This window comes from Mesoplodon mirus (genome assembly GCF_964341445.2).
Source record: "Mesoplodon mirus genome assembly, chromosome: 18".
In the NCBI taxonomy this organism is placed as follows: domain Eukaryota; kingdom Metazoa; phylum Chordata; class Mammalia; order Artiodactyla; family Ziphiidae; genus Mesoplodon; species Mesoplodon mirus.
In genome coordinates this window covers 62,383,762-62,391,003 of record NC_138994.1, presented here as the reverse complement: position 1 = coordinate 62,391,003, position 7,242 = coordinate 62,383,762, and the positions used below count along the sequence as shown (strand labels likewise).

Below are 7,242 nucleotides of genomic sequence, written 5' to 3'. Positions count from 1 at the left end.
AGGCCCAGTGTACCTGAGGAGCAGAAAGGTGGCCAGCTTGACTGGAATGGCATGAGCAAAGGAGCGACAGGGAAAGACCAGAGAGGTTGGCTTAGTAGGGCCTTGTGGCCATCGTAAGGAGTTTGTTTTGGGGAACTACCATCTGGCTGCTGTGTAGAGACTGGAAGCAGGGAGGTGGGTTGGCAGGCTGTTGCAACATCTAGGCAAGAGACGTTGGTGGCTCTGAGCAGGGGGATAGCAGCAGAGACAGACGTGTTCAGAGCAAATGTATTTTGTTGAAGTAGAGCTGACGGGACCTGCTAATGCACTGGTCGGGGGGGTGAGGGAAAAGAGGGTGTAATCAGGTCAAACGCTATGAGAGGTTGAGATGAGCACATGAAAGTGACCTTTCCACGGCAGTAGTGATGTCAGTGTGGCAACGGCAGGAATGTGGGATTGGAGACAGGGGACGCTGGAAAAGAACTGCTGTGAAGGCTTTGGGAATGAATGAATTTGCCCACACACAGAGGAGACAAGGGTCCTGGGCCACTGACAAAGCCAAGCTGATAACCTGTCTGTGAGGCTAGGAACTTCTCAAACTTTTACTGCTGGGGGGAAAAAAAAAAGCCCTCTGGCTAAATCTGAACAAATTTACTTACTTCTCTCCCTATATGTTTCCACCTCTTTTTTTGCCCTATGGGATGAATATCTGTCAGTTCTCACACACTCTCCCTAGGCCTCAGGGTCTCTCCTCTTGGTAGATTCTTCAGGAAACTACCATCCAAGCCAAGCAGGAAATTCTGCACAGAATAGGCACTGAGTAAATGTGTACTGAGGGGCCATTAGAGGTGCTTTCAGAGACGAAGAGAAGTTGCTTCTACTACTTTGTTTCACGTCTACCTTCTGGCCTAACAACTCACAGTGCTTGGCTCTTTTGTCTGGGAGGAGGCACCCTCAGCCTTATTACCTCCTTTTTTTGGTTGGTTGCCGCCGGGTTCTATTGTCTCCAGGTCTTGCAAGTCCCGCTGCCTCTTCCAGTTCCCTGCATACACACGGCAGGCCTGCAGGGGTCCTCACCTCTCCCTCTTGAACCACCCCACCAGGCTTGTCCTCCTGAGCTCACATTATCTCTTATTTAAACAGAAAACAGTAGCCACCAATCTTGTTACATAACATACCAATACCCTAGGGTGTTAAACTAATGTAACATCTACTGTTGGGGAGTGGTGATCTGGCAACATGAAGACTCACTAGGAGAATATTGCTGAAACGTTGTAACGAGTTTGACTTTCTGGCCCTGATTAGACTTTGGAGAGGTAAGGGACTTTAGAGCTCATCCTAGTTCAATTTTCTTTGTTTTAAACTGTGGAAACCAAGGCCTAGAGAGACAAAGAAATTTGCCCAAGAGGCAGATGAGCGCAGAAATCAAACTAAAGAATCTACCACCTCTTCATAGATTAAGTATTAAACGTTTCTTGTTCATGATTCTTTCTCACCTGAAAGTCATTTTAAAAAAATCTGTTTTAAACTTTCCAACTTTGTCAGCTGTGAACAGTGACAAGGTGTTCTTGCTTACACTGAGACTGATACATGGGTATGATACCGATTTTTTGAGGTCTTTTTTGTTGTTTTTACTAACATTTTATTAACATTAGGACTGGATTCACATCCAACCATGCAAGGTATATTAACTGAATACAATTTGAATGCAAAATATATTAACTGAATCAAATGTCTATCTATCTATCTATCTCCGACCAGGGATCAAACCCATGCCCCCTGGATTGGGAGCACAGTCTTAACCCCTGGACCGTCTGGGAAGTCCCTGAATCAAATATATTTTAAAGACTGCCAGGTGGAGTTGCGGTGAAGTTTGAGCCACCTGGGGATCTACCCCGTACCATTCTCCATTTATGTGCAAACCAGTGGGGAAGGGGGCTAAAGTCTGCAGCACCTCCAGAAGCATCTCACATTCAGACAGCAGCTCAGTAAAACATCGCATTTCCTACCGCTCTCCGAGGAACTGCAGAACTAACAGTGGCCAACTGAAAAGGCTGGGTTGCTCTCTGCCCCTGATCCCTGCCAGCATTCTTTCTCAAACTGACCTGTTTTCTTGCTGGGAGACTGCCCCACTCCACCCACCTGGTGCCTCCCTAGATTTCCTGACTGCCCTGGGCTTATTTTTTTAACCTTCTCTTCCCTGAAAAGCACCACTCCACTGACCCAGAACGTAGGCGCCTCCCCTATGATCACTGACCATCCTACTCTCAGGGGCATATCATTTCTCTTTAAAAGCCTTGGAAAATCAGCAGCAGCTGGGGGCTAGGTACCTTCCAATTCCTGTAATGCCTCGTTCCTACTTTTAATTCGCCAAATTTGAGCAGAGAGAAAAGGGGAAATGCTTTGCTTCTGAGTAGGTCCTGGCTGGGCCCCGTCGGGCTGGCACTGTCTTATTTAATTCAACTGTTCCAGTTCCCGAGAGCTTCCTCAGGTAACTTAGCCTCTGAGTTAGGGATACCTAAGGTGGGAGGAGGGACTTAGAGAGTAGAAGAAGCACTATAAAGCTTCCCCTCTCCCTACCCCGGGGTCTGGAAATCCCAGCCTGGAAGCGGGGACAAACTCCAAACCCAAATAGACGGCCTCCTCCCGGGCGCCGAGAGCCTACCCCTCCTCATCACCCTTTCTCCCTCTTCCTCCGGCCAGTTGCCCTGCTTGGCCAGGCTCTGCTGGCTGAGCCTCATAAGGCCTGGCCCGGCACTCGCCACACTCCCCTCACCCAAGCCCGGCCAGGGCCGAGAGGTGGGGGGTGGGAGGTAGGGGAAGCAGGGGGCGGAGTTCCGTCCTTCGCTGATTGGCTCAAGACGGATGGGCTGCGGCCGGGCTCAGCCAACCCGCGGCGTGTTGCTATGTGCTGAGCCGAGGGGATAGGCGCGGGGGCGCGTCCGTCACCAGGCAGCCCCCGGCCCCGACCCGGAGGGATGCGGAGTGGCGGCGGCGGCAGTGGCGGAGACTGTGGCTTTAAGAGCGCGCCCAGAGCCCGGGATCCGGCCGGGCGGTCCTTTGCTGCTGCGCACCCCCGCGGAGCCGAGCTCAGAGCTGGCCGGACCGGGCTGCCTGCTGCCCGGTAAGCAGACGTGAGCACTGCGCGAGCCGGGCGTGCGTGGGCGTGGGGCGCGCTGTCAGCGCTGGCGCCCGACCCCCCGTCACTGGGCGCAGGTCCCGTGGTCCTTGCGGCCCGGCTCCCCCAGAGTGCGCGGCACCCTCTGCCCTGCGCGGCCGAGGCGGGGTCCGGTGGGGGGTCACCCTGGGGGCCGCGAGCACAGGGGGCGGGGAGCGGGCCGCCGGGGCCACGTGACCGGTTTGTTTACAAACACTGCCGGGGCCCTGGCGGCGGCCCGCGGCGGGAGCCGAGAAGGCACGGGTTCCCGGGTCGGGGGCCGGGGACCTGTGCGAAGAGCGGGGCTAGGTGGGCGCGCGCGGTTTGGCGGGGCGGTAGGGGGGTGACCTGGAGACCTGGTTGCTGCTTCTTCCTGAGCATAGTTCCCGCGGGTTCGGCGTCTGTGGGGGGCAGGGTGGGAGCTTCGGGCGTTTTCTGTCCCCGGTGTCGCTGGGTGTCCGCTGGAGACACTGGGTCCGGGGGCGCCGCCCTCGGTGCCCCCGCCTTTGGGGGACTGGCTGCCCTCAAGACTCCGAGGAGCGCTTGGCCGGCCCTGGGCCGAGGTAACCGCAGCCGAGTTCCTGCCTGGCCGCTTCCCGGCGCCTCCCCAGTGTCCTTGCCAAAGGGGTGGGCGCGAGTTCACTCCTGCCCGACGGAATTAAGGGGCCTCTCCAGCGAGTACCTTTCGGGAACTTGCGCTGAGGGGCAGCGCCGATCTCTCACTGCTTCCAGTTCACCCTCCTTGGCCGCTGACTTCCTCTGGATGTCTTTACCCAAGTGGTGGCTTTTCTCTCGTTGGCGGGTGGGGGGAACCACCTGTTCTTTTGGACCCAGCCCAGGAGACTGCCACCTCTGACTTCACTCTCAGCTTACGAGAGCTTACAAAGCCAAGTGAGTGAGTGTCCTCCGTTTTTTTCTGTTATGTAGCTGACCCTCCCGCACTCCCGCGGCTGTGAATGGCACGGGAAAACGCTCCTGGGCTTCGCTGGGTTTTTTGCTCTCTGGCCTCCTTGTCAGTTTGCTCTCCTCGGGTCCTGAGGCTCTTGTCAGTACGTCCTTGCTTCTGGTGAGTCTGAAAGCTAACAACACAGCTAGCTACCATCTTTTTCCCCTTGCGCTTCCTCCCATGTTCCTCTCTTCTGTTCCGGCAAGATGTGCAAGATGGGACTCCCTGTCCTAGAGCCTTGGGCAAGGGAAGCTCTCTGATTGCCTGTGCCCCACTTGCTCCCAGAACATTAGCCATGCATGGAACCTAGGGGACTGAGAGGTTATGCGACTTGTCCAAGGCAACTCATGTCGCTGGTTCTGGGGTGAGACTTGACCATTCACCCTTTCCTGACTTTGCCTTGACCTAGTCACTGCCACAGGACTGCAAAGATGGGTTGAACCTGACTTGTCTATCCCTTATACTGAGACTGAGCCTCCTCTGACCCCCCCACTCCCCCCCATGGGGAACATTTTAATTCCTCTAAACTGTGATAATGAGTGGCTACAGGTTCTTCACCAAGGAACAGGTCCAGCCTGAGGAGAGTTGTGCAAATTTCTCTTTGGCACCTTTCCTTATCCCCAGGTCCATGATAAGGGTCTCAGGCAGGAGCAGAGTGTTGGCCGTGGGCTTATCCCCCTCCTCAGTTTGGCTTTGCCTTATCAATTTAGGATTTGATAACAGCCTTTCTGTCTTGATATCTTGTGCTTGAACTAAACTCCAGAAGCTTGGAATTAGGGGTGAAAAATGAAAACTCATGTGCAAGAATATCGTTTTCCTTTTTCCCTCTAGGATAGTGGTTTTCAAACTCTGAGTGGGATCCACAGTGAGGAATACATTTTACATCCCTGCACAGAGGTCCACAAGCGCATAAGTTCCCAGAAACAATAATTGCCCTGACTACCTGCAGTGTGTTCTATTTATAATTTTTTCCTACTTACTTAAAAAAAAATCAACTGCTGGTCATGACTCATTAATTTGGTTTCTTGACCAAACGGGTCACGGCCCACAGTTTAAGAAACATTGCTGTAGAACAGAGGTCCTCAAACTTAAATGTGCATAAAGATGACCCAGGTAGTGTTTAAAAATGCAGTATGTAAGTCCAGTCTGGAGATGTTTATTCTCAGTGGGGCACATTTTTAATAAATGGGCCATGAGGTTGTGAGACAGGTGGTTGATAAGAAACCCTGAACTAGTGGGAGTTGGGGGCAATGAACAGTGAAAGGCATTAACTTAGATATGAAGAATGCAAAGCCTTAGTCAGATATGTGAGCCATACTCTATGCAAACCCAGGATCCCTCATCTGTCACACTAGCCCAGGCTAGTCTAAGGGTATAGTGTTGTTTGATTTCCGCTGTCATGAGGCATTGGCTCCAAGAGATAGCCCAGCCCCGCTTCCCTCCCCACATCACTCCGCTCCAGCCCACTTGAGCGCTGCTGTTCGTGGTTCTGTACCACTGGATGTTTCTAGGTGTGTGGGGTTGGGGTCATGAGTCGTGCTGTTGAGCCTGCTGTATTATTCACAGATTTATGTGAATTTTCACTATTTTAATGATTTGAATGGTTTTGAGTCAATGACAGAGTCATTGTGCCTGGGACGTTAACAGTTTGGGCAGCAGAAAAGGTTGATTTTAATACCTGGGTATTCCAGGCTGTGTAGTCTAGGGGGAGGGCAGACTGGTGATTTTCTTTTTGTTAGGCGTGGGGAGGGGAGCCGGGGGCTTGTCTGTCACCAGTTAACAAGAAGAGGCGCAGGTCTCCCCACCTCCTCGCCTGCCTCAGCCCTGGTGCTTCCCCGTGTAACAGCTCCGCTCCTGTACGCAGGTGGATCTTGTTAGTGTTCCGGTTTCTGATGCTGTGACCCGTGTCTCTACTTTCAAGCATAAACATACACACACCTGATGCTTCCACATGTTGTATGTTTCCCTCTTAGGTATTGTGTCCAAACATGTTGGTAAAAGAAATGTCCTTGAATTTATCAAAGCTGCAATTTAGCTTCAAAAAGAACTCTAAATTATCCAAATTCAAATGCAACTGTGGTCCTTCTGCCAAGGGTATGCCTTATATGGGAACACTAACTGTAGGATTGTTGAAATTAACTTTAATCATGTTCAGTTTGGTCAAGCAGCTCACATTAACGTTTAGTTTTGAGCCTGTGGAGAAAAAGGAAACAACAAAAGGATGGCATATCCTAGGATAGGAAAAGCAGGTGGGATTCAAATTGAGGTCTGGATCAGTTTTCTTGGTAAATTATCTTGGCATTTCCCTAGGGTCTGTCAACCAAACCACTAGTTGCTCTGACAGTTGCATTCCCTTAGCATGATGAGGGGGTATAAAGCTCTGGAAAAGGAAGTGTCTTTTTGAATTTTAGCATCCAATGATGGAAAGCCAGGGCCTACAGGCTAAAGGGATTCTGTTAAGAATAGTGACATTATCCCTAACAAAAGGTGATACTGCACCTACCTGAATTTCCCTGGGAGCTATGAATACAGCCCTGGAGGTTTATAAGGTAAATAGGATTATGCCACTCCCATGTTTACAACTTTCACATTGCCCTTCAGAAATAACCCACCCCTTTTCCCTGTAGGCACTGCAGACCTCTCCCCCGTCCCATCCCAACTTCTCCCCCCACAGCTCCTACCGGCCCTCACCTGGTCCATTCTGCTTCAGTCCACCTCCAACTGCACTAGCCTTCCTGAGATTTCTAAAACACTAAGGTTTGTTTTTGTCCTTGGGCCTTTCTACTGGTAGTCACTGGTCTCCAAATCTTTGCATGATTGGCCTCCTACACTTGGGTCTCAGAGAGCCCCTCCCTAACCTGTTATCTAGAACAGTCCTCCACCCCTGCCCCTCAGCCCTTCTTAATCCCCTTAATTTTTTTTTTTCAAAGCACTTTAATACCATCTGGAAATGCGTTGTCTACTTGATGGCTGGATTGGAAGCACCTCTGTCTTGCTCACTGCTGACAGTGCCTAGCAGGGAGTAGCACAGGATAAATATCTAATTGTTGGTGGAATGAATGAATGACCAAGAGGGCCAAGGTTTAGAGTCTTTTAAGAGTAAGAAATAATACTTTATTTCCAAGAGAAGAGGAGGAAAAGAAGTTTTCTCTCTCTTTTC

At 51.4% G+C, this 7,242-nt stretch overlaps 1 protein-coding gene across 1 annotated transcript in view; it reads left to right on the top strand.

Moving 5' to 3' along the window:
• Nucleotides 1–2,909: 2,909 nt before the first annotated feature.
• The window catches only part of YPEL2 (yippee like 2), a 63,565-nt gene continuing 59,232 nt past the window's right edge, over nt 2,910–7,242 (top strand). Inside the window, exon 1 of the mRNA XM_082604564.1 lies at nt 2,910–3,103. The gene's annotated coding sequence lies outside the window, so the exon portion shown is untranslated. The remainder of the gene's footprint in view (nt 3,104–7,242) is intronic.